At 41.4% G+C, this 19,930-nt stretch overlaps 1 protein-coding gene and 7 non-coding genes across 10 annotated transcripts in view; 5 read left to right on the top strand and 3 right to left on the bottom strand.

The window, feature by feature from the left end:
- The window catches only part of LOC119251869 (zinc finger protein 420-like), a 189,279-nt gene that overhangs the window by 92,635 nt on the left and 76,714 nt on the right, over window positions 1–19,930 (bottom strand). The gene's annotated exons all lie outside the window — the stretch shown is intronic.
- TRNAQ-CUG (transfer RNA glutamine (anticodon CUG)) lies at window positions 1,252–1,323 on the top strand. Its single transcript has one exon. It is a non-coding gene; the product is annotated as a tRNA-Gln (tRNA).
- TRNAS-AGA (transfer RNA serine (anticodon AGA)) lies at window positions 2,428–2,510 on the top strand. The gene has a single exon. It is a non-coding gene; the product is annotated as a tRNA-Ser (tRNA).
- Window positions 5,884–5,965, bottom strand: TRNAS-AGA (transfer RNA serine (anticodon AGA)). The gene has a single exon. It is a non-coding gene; the product is annotated as a tRNA-Ser (tRNA).
- TRNAR-UCU (transfer RNA arginine (anticodon UCU)) lies at window positions 9,032–9,120 on the bottom strand. The gene is given in 2 exon segments: window positions 9,032–9,067; window positions 9,084–9,120. It is a non-coding gene; the product is annotated as a tRNA-Arg (tRNA).
- TRNAS-AGA (transfer RNA serine (anticodon AGA)) lies at window positions 11,883–11,964 on the top strand. Its single transcript has one exon. It is a non-coding gene; the product is annotated as a tRNA-Ser (tRNA).
- On the top strand, window positions 16,574–16,645 carry TRNAQ-CUG (transfer RNA glutamine (anticodon CUG)). The gene has a single exon. It is a non-coding gene; the product is annotated as a tRNA-Gln (tRNA).
- On the top strand, window positions 17,746–17,827 carry TRNAS-AGA (transfer RNA serine (anticodon AGA)). Its single transcript has one exon. It is a non-coding gene; the product is annotated as a tRNA-Ser (tRNA).

Genomic DNA, 19,930 nt, shown 5'->3' with positions numbered 1-19,930 from the left:
TAACAAGAATCTCAGCTGTGGAACCAGAACTGGTTTAACAAGATTCTCAGCTGTCAGTGTGGGTGCACCTTGGTTTCTTAATTTACAATATTGAGGTGAATGGATCAGGTAGGCTCAATTTAAAGGGGATTTTTAAAAAGTAGCTTGATGCTTGTTTTCACTTGGTCGCTTTCATTTTTCACTAAGAAATTCTTAGCCAGGGGCACAGAGTCTTCAACAAGTTTGTGAATTTCCTGGAGTGGTTTGTTAAGTGGTGTTTTCTGTCCGGCTTCCCTTTGCAATGTTGTTCATTCCAGCTGGCAGGGGAGCTGCATCCTGTTGCTGTCCCCGCGTGGCGAGAGGCCCGGCTGCAGCGGCGGACCTGGGACTCAGGATGTGGGACGCCGCCTCTGCCAACGCCAGGCCCTGCCGGCTGCACTCCAGGGCAGTCCCGAGGACGGGTGCATGTTTCCCTCGGATAGTCATGGCGCCCCCTCATTCTAAGATCTCAACCTGTTGGATTAGAAGGACTTGCAATCGTAGGGGGACCCCTAAGAGGCAGCCTGCACCCCGGATTCTGACACAAATTCCCAGGCACACCTCCGCTGCAAGTTCTGTTGAAAGCTTCTCGGAAACGTGCTGCTGGGGCCTGAGGAGGGCCCCAGAATGTAGACACAGCCAGGCGAGCCCAAGGAGACCTGGGCTGGACTGCAAGGGTGAGGGAGCCGCCCCCGGAGACCCCACCCAGCCGGCCCTAGAAAATTCTATTCTTTCCTGAAACGCGCCACGTCGAAGAAGGCCTCCGCGAAACAGCAGGGAGCGCGTCTCCCCGAAAACTAAATAATCGATATGGAGAAAAATAGCCTGTGACTGATATGGATTGAGCGGTGTTGCAGATAAAAATATGAAATCTCTAAGTCTCAGTTTCCACGTCTACATAGGGATTAAAAATACCCATTTCGCTGAGTTCTTGGGCTTGAATTTTATGACTATGAGGCGTTCGGTCCAGTGCAGGTGGGGTGAGGGCTCACTCAGTTTTTCTTAATGAAGAATGCAAGGAGGATGACCTGCAAGTTTTTGAGTCCCTTGGGGGCGGGGAGACTTTAAGGGCTTTTGTACTTGGCTAGGAATAGAATTCCCTCAGGATTTTCTTTGAAAGGATGTTTTAATGCACACTGGTAAGATTCTTGACAGATAATTTGGACCAATGGCTTAGTCGCTGTGACCCATCCGGGAGCATCCTGGACCATTTTGGGGTGTGCATGTGCATGCGGTTCCATGGTGTAATGGTCAGCACTCTGGACTCTGAATCCAGCGATCCGAGTTCAAGTCTCGGTGGAACCTGGGTGACACCTGTGTCTCCCTGTCCTTTTTCTCAGGGAAAACACTGTCCACCTAAATTACTGACACCCCTCCCCCCTTATATTGCCTGTGAATTGCTGAAAGTCCTGACACACCTGCCTCTGGATAAGGAGCACAAAGAGGAAGCTCCTCTGATTTAGAACAATTTGTAAGGAAGAAAGAAGCATCCAGAGAAAACACAGGAGCAAATCACCCAAAACCATGCCTTATGCAATTCAAAACCCAACTCTAAGGAGAAGCAATAATCCACTCACATAGCTGTTTTTGTGCACCTCAAAAAGAATGTCTGAAATTGTTCAATAGTTCAAACATGAGAATTAAATAGTCTCATGGTATTGGAGACTCTACAGTAAACAGCAAATTTCTCTTCTACCTGTGACTGCTAGCTGCTCAGTTTCTGCATCCCTCCCCAGTACGTATATAATAAGAGACTAGAGTTTATGCACATAGAAGACTGATTCTATATACATTGAGAATGATAGACTATATATATAATAAAGACAGCCAGACACACACAGAAACCAATATTAAATTGGTTGGAAATTGTTAAATCTTAAAATAGTTGGCTAAAAGGTCCTATTAGACTCATCATATTTTAAAAATATCTAGATTTGACATATTTCAGAGTGAAAATAGTAGTGTTCACATTTAACCATGTGGTCCAAAGCATGGAGTTTGTTCTGTCAGCTGTAGGACCTTCGATTCTGATTCAAATTTTACTTTAAAGATTAATGGTCATTACCAGTTTTTTAAATCGTCTCTATACTATACTCATAAGTGTGCCGCGCCTGTTAGAGCTTGTACCAGTTGTGGGGTGTATCTCGTGGGTGCCCATCAGAGCTGCCCCTACAGAGCTGAGCACTGGGTTTAGGGGATGGCTTCTGCTCAGTCCCCTGTCTTCAGAAGGAGGGTCTCCCCAGTAGGAGGAGCAAGTGGTACTTACCACAACAGCATGGTATTCACAGCAATGATGTCAAACGATGAGAAACATTAATGGCAAACACACTTTCTGGAAGAAAATTGGGCCTCTGGCAGAGAGCCCAAGTTCAGACAGTTACTACCATCGACGGGGTGTTCCCTTTCCATGTAGTCGTGGCCGAGTGGTTAAGGCGATGGACTAGAAATCCATTGGGGTGTCCCCGCGCAGGTTCGAATCCTGCCGACTTGCAAAACCCACCCATCTGTTGTCGCAAAACCAGTTTCACCCTCTGCTCTTGCCGTCTGGGAGCAAGCGCCACTGCTCACCACTTGGAATTCCTCTGCCTGCTTCCCTATATAGCAATAGATTATTTATGATTTAGAAAAGTTATTCCATCCCAGGCAGTCCCAGGGTGCTCACATTCCCCCCTCCCCCCGGAAGACAACATGTTATGTGATGCTTTCTTTTTCCCTGAAATCAAATCCCCACCTTGAAGGCAGCCTTTCTTAAAGAAAAAAGGTGGGAAGTTGTTTCCTCTCCAAGGTATTACACCCTGAGCAGGTCTCTCTCGAAATACTGCATGTCCTTGTTCATGCAGGAAAGGGAATTTACAGAAATCCTTGATCAAAGACAAATGAAAGCACTCATAGCTAATGATAATCACGCCATGAATCCAAACTAGATATTAGTGGGCAAATCACTAAATTAAGTAAATTAAGTAAAGCCATTATCTTTGTAATGTAATAAAAAAGGGATGATGACGTCAGGTGGGGCTGGCTTGTCGGGGAGTCCAGGTGCGTGGTGAAGGGAGCAATGAAAAGTTAGATGATGTTTTTTATTTATTCTGAGCACTGAGCCAGCTCCAGTTCAGGAGGAGAATCGAGTTGGGTGGTTAACAAGTATCGCTCATGTATCAACCACACATATATGTTATGTTAGCCACAGGTGAGGATCTGCCTAGGAATTCCTAGGAGAATTTGTTGCACATCAATCTTGACAGCTAATTGTCCTTATCTCTCTTGCTATTCTACCTTTTTAAAAAGTCTGTTAGACCTGACATTCTCTTCCCCCCATTTCTGGTTTTATTTACCATGCCTTCTTATCAATTTAGCAAATTTTTTTCAGATAAAATTTCAGTTTTATAGATCGTCTCTGTTTTGTGTTTCTTTTTAAAGCACTGAATCGACTGTTTTCTCCATTATTTCCTTCCCTAGGATTTCTTTAGTAATGTTTGATGATTCTAATTTCTTCCAATGTATCATTAAATCAATCCTGTTCAGCTTTTATTTTACTTTGGCACAAGCAGTAAGGGTTTAAATTTCCACATAGGTGCATCCTGGGCAGCACAAAATATACTTTCACATGAATTTTTTCAATGTCATTCTTTTCAATATGCATGGTTCAAACATCCCATCTAGATTTCTCCTGTAAATCAAATGCATATTTCTTATCGTGCAAGCATATCATAATTTTCCATTTTTAATTGATATCCACCAAATTGTATTGTGGCGAGACACTAAAATTTATCTCTTAAAACTGTTAATATTCTGAGAATTTGCTTTAATATTCTGTTAATATTCTGAGAATAGCTATCAAAGCAAAAAGTCTGGTTTTTATTTTTTTAAAGGTTTCACATGTGCTTGTTTTGTCTTCAGAAGTTGAAAGCTGTATTGTTATTTCTGTATAAGCAAGATCAACTTCCAGAATTATATTCTTTGAAATTTCTACATTTGTTTTTCCCTCGTTTTTCACGAAGGATGCGTATTGTGTTAAAATTTAAACTATGAATGTGACTATAACCCTATCTGTAGTTTTGTAAATTTTGTCATATATTTTAGGAATCTTTGACTCCTTGTTCCTGCAACTCTTTGTCTTCCAAAAGAAGAAGACATCTAAATAAAATGCTATTCTTGAGATACCTATGATGGCCAGTATCTCTAAATGGCAGTTACAACAAAGAAAAGGTTATTCAAAAAGGGAAAAGTCTTAAATTACAGCAGGATTTGGAATACTCATAAGAGTTAAGAGACAGGATTTCTTTGCTCCCCTTCAATTTTTCATTCTTCTCACAAAAGAGATGTCACAGGTCAAAGACGTCTTGGTGGAGATCTCAGAGTAGAGTTGAAACTGAGCTGAGGAGAGGTTCCAATCACCTTCTAACCAACTAGGTACCCCTTTGTTCTGCTGGGCTCACATGTGTTATTCCAGTGTCCCTAAAGTATAGTATGAGGAGGCCATTCCCACGGAGCCCTCTGAGAAAAGAGAAACTCAAAGAACTGCTTTGACTAGGACCTTGGCAAGAGCAGAACCAAGATCATACTGACATTGACCATTATTAGAATCCAATGATGTAACCTTACTCTTATTTATAGCATTTTCCATCTACTCCTTTGTGTGTAGGGTGGACTTTAGCTTTATGCACTTTTATCACAGGTGCAGGTCCATGCATCCACCACCACAGGCTGGACACAGAACAATTTCATCACACCAAGAAATCACTTTTGTTACCTTTTTAATAAACATACCCACATCTTTCCAACTCTCTCCCTAACACCATTCACCAGGAATTGGCTCTTCATTTCTCTTATGTAGTCATTTCCATAATGCTGTTATAAATAAGCTCATAAAAATATAGCTTTCTGAGGTTGGCTTCTCAGCATCAAATCCTGGAGATTCATCCAAGTAGTTGCAATTGTCCATAGTCCACTTCTTTTTGATGCTGAGTTGAATTTCATGCTATGGAGATACTGATTTACCTGGTTATCTGAATTGTTCATAGTTGGGGTCTATTATTACAAGGTAAGATGCTGTGAAAATCGTGTACAGGTTTTTTTTGGGTACATAAGCTTCTATCTCTCTGGAAAAAATACCAAAGGGGACAATGACTAGATTGCATGGTAATTTCACGTTGAGTTTTTATAAGAAATTGTGAATTTACAGTGACAATGACAACGGGGTACTTTTAATTCTCCATTTACCATTTTAAATTCCCACTATCAGAGAGTTGTGGGTGATTCAGTTTCCCCACAACCTCACCAGAATTTGGATTGTCACCATTTTTTACTTTATCATTTTGCTAGGTAATGAGGTGGTTTTATAATTGTGTTGTTATTTTGTATTTCTCTCAGGTTAGTGATGTTGACTATTTTTCATGTGTCTCTTGGCCCTCTATATCTTCACCAATGTCCCAGTGGTGAGGTCACGCATTATGAGGTCTGCCATTATGACCAGGAGTCAAAAATGGAGAATGAACTAGGAACAGCAATCAGATGAAATCGAGTGCTGGGAGATAGAAGAAAAACAATTGGTGTGCAAGAAAATAACCCCCTGAAAAGCTAACAATTCCACTGAGAAGCAAAAGGACTTTGATTGTTGGAAACATCAAGGTGAGTCTGTACTCTTCCTAGAGAGAAACAAACCACATTCGGAGTCAAGTCAGACTTAATTGTGTTGGACAATGCAGTACCTTTAATTCCTCCCAAGGACAGAGCCGCAGGTGAATTAAAGCCGTGACTATAAGTGGGTAGATTTTAGGTACCACAGCTTACATCTTGGTTGGCTTTGGATTTGCAAATCCAATTTCCAACCAAGTTGTTGGGGGAATCAAAACATCCCCACTAACCCGTAGTCGGCAGGATTCGAACCTGCGCGGGGAAACCCCAATGGATTTCTAGTCCATCGCCTTAACCACTCGGCCACGACTACACAGCAAGGTGGAGCCTTTTAAAAGTAAAATAGTAGTGCTGAAATTTACTTTCCCTTATAAAATCCGATGACATCTTAGAAAGGGTGTTTGTAATCGCGTTTTCCTACTCCTGATGTCTTTCAGAGGACTATGCTGTTGCACCAGATTGGCAAGACCTTATACTCAGAACTGACTATTCAGAAATTTTCGAACAAGATCTGCTTCTCCTCTGCCAGCCTCTGATGAGGATCCATGAGATACATCCTGAAGGTGGAAAGAACTTTAATAGTCACTACAGATTATGTGTAACAGCAGTGATTAAAATCTAAGAGTCATGGACTTTTGACTTCAGTTTTGGAAGATTCACAGAGGGTGGCTCTACAGTTAACAAATTGAATGAGATACCCATCTACATACTGCGATAAAATACACTTCTAATGGAAAAAATAACCAAGACACGGTGTACATGGTTTGTTACCTATGAAAAGAGAGTGAAAATTAACTGTACTAGGTGGACATGTACCTGTTTTGTCTGTGAATACAGTGATTTCCAATAAAGCTTTCTTCCCTGGTATAGTGGTGAGTGTGACTATTACAGGGAAGACAGATGTTAGATTCATGTCAACATCAATAACCTATTACAACAGTTAAAAGGAACATGCTTAGGGTCCACATGTCTTTTCATAGTCATTTTATGTTTCTCAAAACAACCGAACAGAGCTAGCAAGTTCTTCTCATCAATGGTCATGAAGTTACTAAGAAAGATTTTTGTCTTATTTGGGGAGCTTAGCATCCCATGGTATGTAAAATAAAAAAATTATCGTCTTCTCACAGAGAGATGCCTCTGACACAAAATGAACAATTGTAGAAACCACAGCTGGGAGCCTCTCTGGTGGCACAAGGGGTTAAGCACCACACTATGAAGAAATGCGCAGCCTCTGCAGCATGAGTTTGATCCCCGGTGGCCAGGGAGCAACCCACATGGTGAGGCAGACCTCTCCTGACTCGCCCGCTGCTCCCCTCAGCAGTGTATTTCAGTCAGTCTGCCTGATCTGTTCCCCACTCTGTCTCTGGTGAATCCTCTCATCCTCCCGTGCTTGTGGCCTGTACCCCAATTCTTGTATAAATAAATAAATTTTTAAGAAATAATAAAATAAAATCTATCATTCTATTTGCTCAATAGTGATTTGTTCAAAGGATTTCATCCAGATCTATTAAACAACACCTGCTAAAACTGAATTTCATTTCGATGAGTTGGGGGGAGGGGAATTCAGACTGAAAAGCAGCTTGAAGAAAAAGTTTTCCCCATCTCCTGGATTCTTTTTCTCACCCTTTTCACACATGTGCATTGGAAGGAACTCTCCCTGTAGTGTGACATGGAGAACTTACACATCATCAGTCACTAGGGGGAAGACAGAACTCAGGGAATGCCACATCTGCCCTGGAACCTTCTTAGATGAAGGGCTGAATGTTCTTGACCATACAAGGCAAAAAAGGTGGTGAGGAGACACACTGAGAGGCACGTAAGGAAGAAGGGAAATAGATTTTCCAGGAGGACATCCAGACAGTGGCTTTAACTTGTCTGTATGGCCACATGCCTTAGACCCGTGCTTCTTTGGAGCTGTTTGCGCTTGATGCTAACAGCATATATATCATTAGCCAAACAGTCTTTGTTCATCTTATTAGGTGTAAAAATAAGTATGATATTACTAAATCACAAGAAAGTTATTTCCTACTGGTAAGGTATTGATACATAAAAATTGCCTGTAAACCTTCTATTGAAAGCAGCCAATACAATTAAGGGGCAGGCAACAGAGATGAACAGTTTGTGCTTGACAAGAGTTTACAGGAAAAAATCAGCAACCATAACAACCAAGAAGCACCCAGAGTCATCACTGACAGGAGAGACGCAAAACTACTGTGAAGTCACATTGCACTTTATTGGGTGGCCAAGCCCGCTAATGCCACAGAGTCCAGTTTTTGTGGTTACTTAATTTTGCTGAAAATGCTCTTTATTTCTGGATAGCAATCTGGTCTTAATCACCCACCCCGCCCCGTACAAATGTATAACATATTCTCTATTATACCATGGGTGATACACCCAGGGAAATTTTCACAGATGTCTCTGAGGGGACGTATGGAGGTGAGTAGCATGATTTATTGTGACAGGAAATAAGAGGATAACTGTGGGGAGAATAAAAAAGCCAAAATCTATCATTTTATTTAAAGCAAGATATTGCTTTAAGTAAGATACTGCTCACTTAAAGACACGTAAATAAAATAATGGTGGTTATAGAAAAAGCCAGAAATGGGGTCTTCCCTGGTGGCACAGGCGGTTGAGCACAGCGCTGTGAAGCTGTGAAGCTCTGCAGGGAGGGTTCGATCCTGGCCAGCCAGCGAGAAGCTCACATGGAGCAGCAGACCTCCCCTGTCTCGCCCGCTGCTCCCCTCAGCAGTGTATTTCACTCAGTCTGCCTGTTCTGTTCCCCATCTGTCTCTGGTGAATCCTCTCGCCCTCCGCAAGTCTGGCCTGTATCCCTGTTCTTGTATGTATGAATAAATTTAAAAAAAAAAGACAGATATGGAATGGTATGTATATAAAATGTAATTTATGTAACAAAACAATTTAAAATATGTGAAGTTACAAACTATCCAAGTTACAAAACACTGTATATTCTATAAGAAAGCAAGATAATAAAATGTAACCATTTAATACTGTTAAATGTTTCTCTATGGAAGGATGATACAGGGAAGAGAATATATAGACGAAAGAATATCAAAAACTGGGGCTTCATCAAGTGGCTGTTGTGTGACTCTTAGAGGCAGCATTGAAGTTGCCCACACTCCTCAAGCAAAAGCTTGGGGAAAAGCAAGTTGGAAGTTGTCTTAATGACAGCCCAGTTACTAGTACTCATTTTCATACTCTAGGTGTGTCCATCTCTGAGTTACCAAAGACACACTGTGGGAAGGAAGAAGCTCCTCACACATAAACAGCAGAGCGCATAAATGAAGCTTGGAGGAGATCCTACTCACCACGAGTGGTGAAGTGACTGGTAAGAGAGTGGCCAAGACACACCAAAAACCTATGACTCTGGTGGGACTCGAACCCACAACCTTTGAATCTCTCTCAAAACACACTAGAAGTCCAACGCGCTATCCATTGCGCCACAGAGCCTTACAAGAAAGAATGGTTTGCTAGAGCCATAAAAAGGGTGCTTTATCTGATTTTCTATCTGATACCTTCAAGGAACCTATTCTGCTCCAGGCATCTGGAACATTCAAGAAACAAAACCCAGTAAGATGCTGCAAGGAGACTCAATGCCGACAGGGAGTTTCTGAGCCTTCCAGTGTCTATTATCATGGGTTTCCATGAGATGAGAAACTCATCATCAAGGATTAAAAATCACATTTCACCTGACCCCTGCAATCCACCTTCAGGACTGTTGTCTTCCAAGAAAAATGGAATTCGAGGAAATTCAGTAAGTGGCATTGTGAGACATTTTTAAGAGACAGCCCAGGCCCACCACTTCCTTTCCTCTGGATCCTATCTGAGGTTCTCTTTTGGGAAAGAGAGGCCCTTCTTGTTCTACATTGTGTTGTCAAGAACAAACGAAGATCTTAATATTCAAACCCAGGTTTTCTAACTTGAGGGGTGTGTGTGTGTGTGTGTGTGTGTGTGTGAAAGAGAGAGTCAGAGCCTGAGAGAGAGAGAGAGAGAGAGAGAGAGAGAGAGAGAGAGAGAGAGAGAGTCATAGATGCAAAGGACACCTTTTCCTTTGCTGCAGATTTCTGCAGGTTAGCTCAGAGGCTGTCAGTCAAGTGCTTTGATGTCTTTGTGAACAGAAGGGGATGAAACATAGGTGAAGTCACTGAAGATGAAACTTAAGTGCAGGAGAGTCCCAGGTTTGTCCAGGCAGAACAGATGCGCAGCTGTGAACCGATCAACTATAGGAGGAAAGAGAGGAAATCTCAAAGATGACCCCAAGCCCCTTTATCTTGGCAAATGCGAGTACGACTTCTTTCTGAATCATAGTTAAAATAGTTAAAATTAATTTTGAATAACTTTTGCTTCCTTCCTCTAGGATAGGATATATTAAACTATCCAATCACCAAAATTCCCCCTGCTTCTAGACAGTCTCCTACCCAGTATAAAACCCTGCTTTTTAAATCTTCTCTCACATTACTTAACACAAGATTGATTCTACAAGCCCACTTTTTATTTTAAACTTTTAAATTTTAGTTTATATATTTTTACATCATTTTTCATTTTTGCACAATGTATGCATTTTCATCCTGGTTATAATCCCCATACAATTCCCACGCCCCTTGCTTTGATCCTACTCCTTTCACTGCCCCCACCTGCCCCTCCATAGAATGTGTCTGGTTTATAGGTGCTTGTTGATTTTGATTTTTACCTACAAGCCCTTTTGAATATCTTCTTACTGGGATGCACCCACACTGCCCTATGTTGAGTTCTCCATTTCTCTTAGTGTTCGACCTAGCTTGTTCACTGACAGATGTGTGTTAGGTAGTTTTTGTCTGAAAGATATTACAATTTATATTCTGTATGACTTTCCAGCTATGCATAATTTTCTTTTTTTTTGCATTCAAAATACCGTGGAGAGTGGGGAGGCAAGGAGATACGCCTGAGGGCTGCTATGATTGTTCTCTGGGAATTATGCTTGTTTATCTTCAACTCTGAGATGAGAAAGCATATGGTGTATAAAAATGAATGATGTAAAAAATATGTAAAAAATAAAATGAATTAAAAAAAAAAAAGATTGCCAATGGAGAAACTCATAGCAATACTCTGAATCCATGAAGTCAGGCTGAGAGGTGTGCTCTATCTTTCCATGACAGTTGTCTACCATGTATCAGTCATGGTTCAGCTGATCTTTTCTGGATATAGGTGAAAAGAAATTATTCTGTCTTTAATTAGATCTAGTTTTCCTCCCTCTGGACAAGACTTTCTTGGACATATGTGAATTAAATTAAAGGAAATTTGGTTATTTCTGGTTAAGCATAGTATGTATTAAACCCAAGCAACTGCCCCACCTTTCTCAAGCGAAATCAAGTTTCATTCACTCTCATCTCTTGCCCACTGTAAAATGGGGACCTGCCTATGCGTCTCAGGTTCTGTCTTCCACATTTAGCCATTTAGTCTTGCACCATTTCTACAGAACATCTGGAAATTCTGCTGAAGGAACCAGTGAGTCACAAACTTAGAGAGGAGAATGGAAAACGTGCTGGATTAGTTGAAGTTAGAGAAAATGAGCCCTGGCATTGGCAAAAAAAGTTTTTAACCAGGTAATCCATTCTTCAGAAAACAATTCCTCTCTCACGGAAATAAAACTCGCAGACTGGCTATAATGGCCCGCTTCTTCCTAACCCGTGAGGAATTGAAGGCGCAGTTGGCATGTGCCAAGCACCTTCTGAAATACAGTGAGACGAAAACTTCACGCGTGTGCCTGGACACCTCGGGATAGCAGGCGCGGGGATCCAGGCGGAATTTCCAGCATCGTTTTGCTCTCCCTCCACCGTCCACACAAACCAACAGGAGCCCTTCCTGCCCCGAAATCCTGCAGGAAGTGTCGGTCCATTCCAGGTGAAAAACTTGGCTTACCCTGATGCCCTCTTGGTGCTGAGTCCATTTGGTTCCATTTTCGGAAGCTCCAGCAGCCAACAGGAACCCGATTCATTTGCACGTGGATGAACTGAACGTCGTTGGACCCGAAGATGCTTGCACGTGAGAGCTCCCATCCGTCCTCCTGTTCCAGAAGTCCGGGGGGCGGGGTAGCTCCGGAGAGTGTCACCTCCCTCCCCAAGCCCTCAAGCCCCCCGAAAAATTTTGCGGAGTTTACTGAACACTCTGTTGACACATATTGTTACAGCGACCGTGTTTCTCTTTATAATGCAGGGAACATCTGGAAGGTGTCAGTAGTCGTGGCCGAGTGGTTAAGGCGATGGACTAGAAATCCATTGGGGTCTCCCTGCGCAGGTTCGAATCCTGCCGACTACGTGTGAAGTTTTACCCTGGTCACAATTTCTCGTTCGTCATGTCGAGCCCAGACACAACTCAGCAAAACTGCCACTGTTGCCCGAATTGCTGCACGAAAATAAAAAGGTCGATGGTTTCCTTAAAAAGTCGCGACTCCACACCCCACCGGCCCGGCCATGTTCAAGGGTCAAAGATGTCTCCAGTTTTGTCCCCAAAAACCCTGCTCAAAGTAGCCAATTTTAAAAAGGAAAAAACAAAAACAAAACAAAACAAAAAACCCACAAAACTTTATAACAGGTTAATTTGATGAAATGTTCCTTAGGGAAATTGTAGAGAATAGTCTGTGGCACAGGGTGGAAGCTAGCTTTACCTTAAAAAATCCATCAGAGTAAAACTGACCCTTTCAAAGCTGATACACGTGTTCCTGCAATCACTATTATTATCAGGATGCAGAAGAGTTCCCTTCATAAGCCCCCCTATTGTTATCCCTTTATTGCGCCTCCTAACCTTACACTTTACACCTGACAACCACAGATACCTTTTTTCCCTTATAGTTCGACCTTTCTGAGAATTTCATAGGAACTGGATGATCCAGTATGTAATCTGTTGAGATCACTCAATATAGAACATGCCTTAAAAATTAAAAAATTCATTCATTTTTGTTGTCTAATAGAATTCTATTGTATGACTGTAAATTATGGTATATTTCAACCATGCATTGAAGGACATGTGGATTGTTTCCAGATTTTGGCAAATGTAGAAAAAAACAGCCCTAAACATCAGTGTATATACATTTTCATTTACTTGGATTCTTACAAGTTAGATTCTCAGGTCATGTGGCAAATGTATGTTTAACTGTGTAAGAACTTGTTAAAATTTTCCACAACCAACAGGAGATTTTTAATTGCCCCTCATCCTCAGCAGACATTGATATTGTCAGTATATTTAATTTTAACCATTTTAATAGGTGTGTCGCGGTGGCTCATTGTCATTTCAATTGCATTTTGAGTCTCTTTTGCTTGCTTATTTTCCGTAATCATATTCCTTTAAAAAAAATCATAGTCCTTTTGGTGAACTGTCTATTGGTGACTTTTGTTAATTTTTTATTGGGTTGTTTATTTTCTCATTGCTGAGTTTTGAGGATTCTCTATAAATACAGATACAAGTCCTATGTCACATATAGAATTTGCAAATATTTTCTGCCAGTCTTTAGTTTCTCTTCACAAGTGTACACTTTAAATTTTTATCAAGTCCAGTTTACTTATTGGTTTTTGGAAAAGTCTTGTCTAAAAACTCTTCACTAAAACCAAGGCCATGTCTATTTCTTTGTTAGTTTTTTTCCTAAAAGTTTTATGTTTACACTTGATCTATGGTCAATTTTTACTTAATTTTTGTATAAATTATAAAGTTTACATCCAAACTTCTCTCTTTCTCTCCTGCCTGTCTTCTTTTCTTCTTTGACTATGGATAGCCAAATGTCCCACTTACTGAAAAGCCTATCATTTCTCTTTTTTTTGTGTGCCTGTCGAACATTGTTGACCATATTTGTGTACATTTATTTCTGCACTTTTTCATTTGATTGATCTACATGCCTCTTGTACAAACAATACTTCACTGACTTTGTTACAGGACAGAGAGGGGACACCCCAGACCCCCGCAAACCTTCCTGCAGTAATTAGGTTCTGCCATCCACCACATCAACACAAAACATATGAGACTTTAAGGGGAAGGAACTTTAATGCAATTAGGAAACAATAGAGGAAAGGCAAAGAATATAGTTTTTTATAAAGATTTATTTATTTATGCATACAAGAGCTGGGGTACAGGCCAGAGATGTGCGGCATGAAAGGATCCACTAGAGACAGAGTAGGGAACAGAACAGGCAGACTGACTGAAATACACTGCTGAGGGGAGCAGCGGGCGAGACAGAGGGGTCTGCCTCACCATGTGGGTTCCTCCCTGGCTGGCCTGGGATCGAAACCATGCTGCAGAGGCAGCGGATTACCTCACAGTGCAGTACTTAACCTCTTGCACCACCAGGGAGGCCCAAAGAATATAGTTTTTAAATCAAGCACCCGAAGTAACCCGTCCCATTGTAGGTAAAAGTTCACCGAAGCAGGATTGGCCCAGAACAAGGTCCCAAAGGCTGTCACAAGTCTAAAGCATCTTCCAGTGGGAACCCACAGAAAAGGATCAGAAACAACCAGACAAGTCTGGAAGGAAAAGAGCAAAATCAAAATCAAGGCAAACACCGCCTCGTCACCTCCCCATGGGCCTCTCTCCCACATCTGTTTCAACCAATTCACAACCAAAAGGAAGTGCAGTTTCTTCACGTTTCTCTTGGCTCCATGTGCCAGACTCCAAAAACAACAAGAATACTGTAAACAAGACACTTGCTGCAGATTGTTTTCCCTTTATTATTAAGAAAGTGCCCTTCTCATTTTGATTTTTACTTTAAAAATCATGTATGTATCTAGCCAAATGATTTTTTAAGCAAAGGTACAAAAGCAATTCAATGGAGGAAGAATAGTCTTTTCAACAAATGATATGGAAGCAATTGGATATAGGCAAAAATGAATCTTGAGTCTCAGGCTTAAACAAACCTTCAAAATGGATCATAGATTTAAATGTACAACTAGAATTTTGAGAAGAAAACATCACAGAAGATCTTTGAGATTTGAGGTTAAGTGAAAAATTCTCAGATTCTTGACATCAATAGTTTGATCTATTATGGAGAACACTGGTAAACTACTGTAGAGAAAACTGAAAATTGTACAACTGCTGAGTCACATGACAATTTCATGTTACAAGAAACTACCAGTCTTCCAGAGTGATGGTGCCATTTTACCTTCCCACCAGCAATGTTTCCATTTTTCCAAATTCTCACCAGCATTTGGTGTCACCTTCTGTTTTTTTTTTTTTAGTTCACCTAATAAGCACGTGGTTATATTTCATTGTGAATCTTAATTTGTATTTACCTAGAGACTAATGATGGAAATACTTTTGCTTTTTTGCCTTCCATGTATCTCCTTAAGTTGAATGTCTCTCTCTTTTTGACCATTTTCCAGTTTGTACTGGTATACATACATATATATATATATATATATATATATATAGACATACACACACATACAGAGCAAATGTACTTTGTGTATGAGTAGATATATTGACAAATATTCTTACATGTTTCATTGCTCAAGAAAATGAAGGAAAATATGGAAAATATTATTTCTTTTGTGGAAAACACTGGGTAAAGGTTCAGAATTTACAAGATTCTGGTCTACTTGTGCTTCAAAGGATCCTGCTCCACCACTTGACTTCACCTAGATAAAGTCTAATTGGGGTCTCCCTAAACTTCATCATCAGGAATCCATAACCTGAACCAGAACTGGTTTAACAGGAATCTCAGCTGTGGAACCAGAACTGGTTTAACAAGATTCTCAGCTGTCAGTGTGGGTGCACCTTGGTTTTCTAATTTACAATACTCAGGTGAATGGATCAGGCAGCCTCAATTTAAAGGGGATTTTTAAAAATTAGCCTGATGCTTGTTTTCACTTGGTCGGTTTCATTTTTCACTAAGAAATTCTTAGCCCGGTGCACAGAGTCTTCAACAAGTTTGTGAATTTCCTGGAGTGGTTTGTTAAGTGGTGTTTTCTGTCCGGCTTCCCTTTGCAATGTTGTTCATTCCGACTGGCAGGGGAGCTGCATCCTGTTGCTGTCCCCGCGTGGCGAGAGGCCCGGCTGCAGCGGCGGACCTGGGCTCAGGATGTGGGACGCCGCCTCTGCCAACGCCAGGCCCTGCCGGCTGCACTCCAGGGCAGTCCCGAGGACTGGTGCATGTTTCCCTCGGATAGTCACGGCGCCCCCTCATTCTAAGATCTCAACCTGTTGGATTAGAAGGCCTTGCAATCGTAGGGGGACCCCTAAGAGGCAGCCTGCACACCGCATTCTGACACAAATTCCCAGGCACAACTCCGCTGCAGTTCTGTTGAAAGCTTCTCGGAAACGTGCTGCTGGGGCCTGAGGAGGGCCCCAGAATGTAGACACAGCCAGGCGAGCCCAAGGAGACCTGGGCTGGACTGCACCGGTGAGGGAGCCGCCCCCGAGACCCCACCCAGCCGGCCCTAGAAAACCCTGAAACGCGCCACGTCGAAGAAGGCCTCCGCGGAACAGCAGGGAGCGTCTCCCCGAAAACTAAATAATCGATATGGAGAAAAATAGCCTGTAACTGAAATGGATTGAGCGGTGTTGCAGATAAAGATATGAAATCTCTAAGTCTCAGTTTCCACGTCTACATAGGGATTAAAAATACCCATTTCGCCGAGTTCTTGGGCTTGAATTTTATGACTATGAGGCGTTCGGTCCAGTGCAGGTGGGGTGAGGGCTCACTCAGTTTTTCTTAATGAAGAATGCAAGGAGGAGGACCTGCAAGTTTTTGAGTCCCTTGGGGGCGGGGAGACTTTAAGGGCTTTTGTAATTGGCTAGGAATAGAATTCCCTCAGGATTTTCTTTGAAAGGATGTTTTAATGGGCACTGGTAAGATTCTTGACAGATAATTTAGAACAATGGCTTAGTCGCTGTGACCCATCCGGGAGCATCCTGGACCATTTTGGGGTGTGCACGTGCATGCGGTTCCATGGTGTAATGGTCAGCACTCTGGACTCTGAATCCAGTGATCCGAGTTCAAGTCTCCGTGGAACCTGGGTGACACCTGTGTCTCCCTGTCCTTTTTCTCAGGGAAAACACTGTCCACCTAAATGACTGAAACCCCCCCTTATATCGCCTGTCAATTGCTGAAAGTCCTGACACACCTGCCTCTGGATAAGGAGCACAAAGAGGAGGCTCCTCTGATTTAGAACAATTTGTAAGAAGAAAGAAGCATCTAGAGAAAACACAGAAGGAAATCACCCCAAACCCTGCATTATGCAATTCAAAACCCAACTCTAAGGAGAAGCAATAATCCACTCACATAGCTTTTCTGTGCACATTAAAAAGAATGTCTGAAATTGTTCAACAGTTCAAACATGAGAATTAAATAGTCTCATGGTATTGGAGACTCTACAGTAAACAGCAAATTTCTCTTCTACCTGTGACTGCTAGCTGCTCAGTTTCTGCATCCCTCCCCAGTACGTATATAATAAGAGACTAGAGTTTATGCACATAGAAGACTGATTCTATATACATTGAGAATGATAGACTATATATATAATAAAGACAGCCAGACACACACAGAAAACAATATTAAATTGGTTGGAAACTGTTAAATCTTCAATGAGTTGGCTAAAAGGTCCTATTAGACTCATCGTATTTTAAAAATATCTAGATTTGACATATTTCAGAGTGAAAATAGTAGTGTTCACATTTAACCGTGTGGTCCAAAGCATGGAGTTTGTTCTGTCAGCCGTAGGACCTTCGATTCTGATTCAAATTTTACTTTAAAGATTAATGGTCATTACCAGTTTTTTTTAAGTCGTCTTTATACTATACTCCTAAGTGTGCCGTGCCTGTTAGAGCTTGTACCAGTTGTGGGGTGTATCTCGTGGGTGCCCATCAGAGCTGCCCCTACAGAGCTGAGCACTGGGTTTAGGGCATGGCTTCTGCTCAGTTCCCTGCCTTCAGAAGGAGGGTCCCCCCAGTAGGAGGAGCAAGTGGTACTTACCACAACAGCATGGTATTCACAGCAATGATGTCAAACGATGAGAAACGTTAATGGCAAACACACTTTCTGGAAGAAAATTGGGCCTCTGGCAGAGAGCCCAAGTTCAGACAGTTACTACCATCGACGGGGTGTTCCCTTTCCATGTAGTCGTGGCCGAGTGGTTAAGGCGATGGACTAGAAATCCATTGGGGTCTCCCCGCGCAGGTTCGAATCCTGCCGACTACGGGGCGGTGCTGTGCTTTTGCAAAACCCACCCATCTGTTGTCACAAAACCAGTTTCACCCTCTGCTCTTGCCGTCTGGGAGCAAGCGCCACTGCTCACCACTTGGAATTCCTCTGCCTGCTTCCCTATATAGCGATAGATTATTTATACTTCAGAAAAGTTATTCCATCCCAGGCAGTCCCAGGGTGCTCACATTCCCCCCTCCCCCCGGAAGACACCACGTTATGTTGATATTTTCCTCTTCCCTGAAATCAAATCCCCACCTTGAAGGCAGCCTTTCTTAAAGAAAAAAGGTGGGAAGTGTTTCCTCTCCAAGGAATTACACCCTGAGCAGGTCTCTCTCAAAATACTGCACGTCCTTGTTCATGCAGGAAAGGAAATTTACAGAAATCCTTGATCAAAGACAAGTGAAAGCACTCATAGCTAATGGTAATCACGCCAGAATCCAAACTAGATATTAGTGGGCAAATCACTAAGCAACCAATTAAGTGAAGCCATTATCTTTGTAATGTAATTTAAAAGGGTTGATGATGTCGGGTGGGGCTGGCTTGTCGGGGAGTCCAGGACTGTGGTGAAGGGAGCGACTAAAAGTTAGAAGACGTTTTTTATTTGTTCTGAGCACCCAGCCAGCTCCAGTTCGGATGGAGAATCACGTTGGGTGATCAACAAGCATTGCTCATGTATTGACCACACATATATGTTATGTTAGCCACAGCTGAGGACCTGCCTAGGAATTCCTAGGAGAATTTGTTGCATCACAACAAATTGTCCTCTTCTCTCTTGCTATTCTGCCTTCATGCTCAGCGAAATAAGTCAGAAAGAAAAAGAAAAATACTGGACAGTCTCCTCATAGCAGGAATTTAGAAAACCTAAATAAGAGACCAGGAAAAAGACGAATCAATGCAAAGTAATAATCAAAATCAGCAAGCAACTATAAACCAGAGACACACTACGGGGGGTGGAGGGTAATGTGTGGGTAATTAGGGAGGGGCAGAGAGAGGAAGAACTAGTGTCAAAATAAGGGGGTGTGTGCAATTGTATGGGGAATATAACCAAAATGAAAATGCATACATTCTACAAAGATGAAAAATGATGTAAGTATTATATAAAATAAAATATTAAAAAAAAAAGACTGTTAGCCCTGACATTCTCTTCCCCCCATTTCTGGTAAGTTATTTATGATGCCTTCTTATCAATTTAGCTAATTTTTTTCAGATAAAATTTCAGTTTTATAGATTGTCTCTGCTTTGTGTTTCTTTTTAAAGCACTGAATCGACTGTTTTCTCCATTATTTCCTTCGCTAGGATTTCTTTAGTAATGTTTGATGATTCTAAATTCTTCCAATGTATCATTAAATCAATCCTGTTCAGCTTTTATTTTATTTTGGCACAAGCAGTAAGAGTTTAAATTTCCACATAGGTGCATCTTGGGCAGCACAAAATAAACTTTCACATGAATTTTTTCAATGTCATTCTTTTCAATATGCATGGTTCAAACATCCCATCTAGATGTCTCCTGTAAATCACATGCATATTTCTTATCGTGCAAGCATATCATAATTTTCCATTTTTAATTGATATCCAGCAAAATGTGTTGTGGCGAGACACTAAAATTTATCTCTTAAAACTGTTAATATTCTGAGAATTTGCTTTATAGCTATCGAAGCAAAAAGTCTGGTTTTTATTTTTTTTAAAGGTTTCACATGTGCTTGTTTTGTCTTCAGAAGTTGAAAGCTGTATTGTTATTTCTGTATAAGCAAGGTCAAATTCCAGAATTATATTCTTCGAAATTTCTACATTTGTTTTTCCCTCGTTTTTTCACGAAGGATGCGTATTGTGCTAAAATTTAAACTATGAATGTGACTATAACTCTATCTTTAGTTTTGTAAATTTTGTCATACATTTTAGGAATCTTTGACTCCTTGTTCCTGCAACTCTGTCTTCCAAAAGAAGAAGACATCTAAATAAAATGCTATTCTTGAGATACCTATGATGGCCAGTATCTCTAAATGGCAGTTACAACAAAGAAAAGGATATTCAAAGAGGGAAAAGTCTTAAATTACAGCAGGATTTGGAATACTCATAAGAGTTAAGAGACAGGATTTC

Source organism: Talpa occidentalis, unplaced genomic scaffold, assembly GCF_014898055.3.
Source record: "Talpa occidentalis isolate TD23 unplaced genomic scaffold, MPIMG_talOcc4v2.1 talOcc4.2, whole genome shotgun sequence".
Classification (NCBI taxonomy): Eukaryota; Metazoa; Chordata; class Mammalia; order Eulipotyphla; family Talpidae; genus Talpa; species Talpa occidentalis.
Note: the sequence above shows the minus strand (reverse complement) of the source record. Positions and strands in the feature narration are given on the sequence as shown.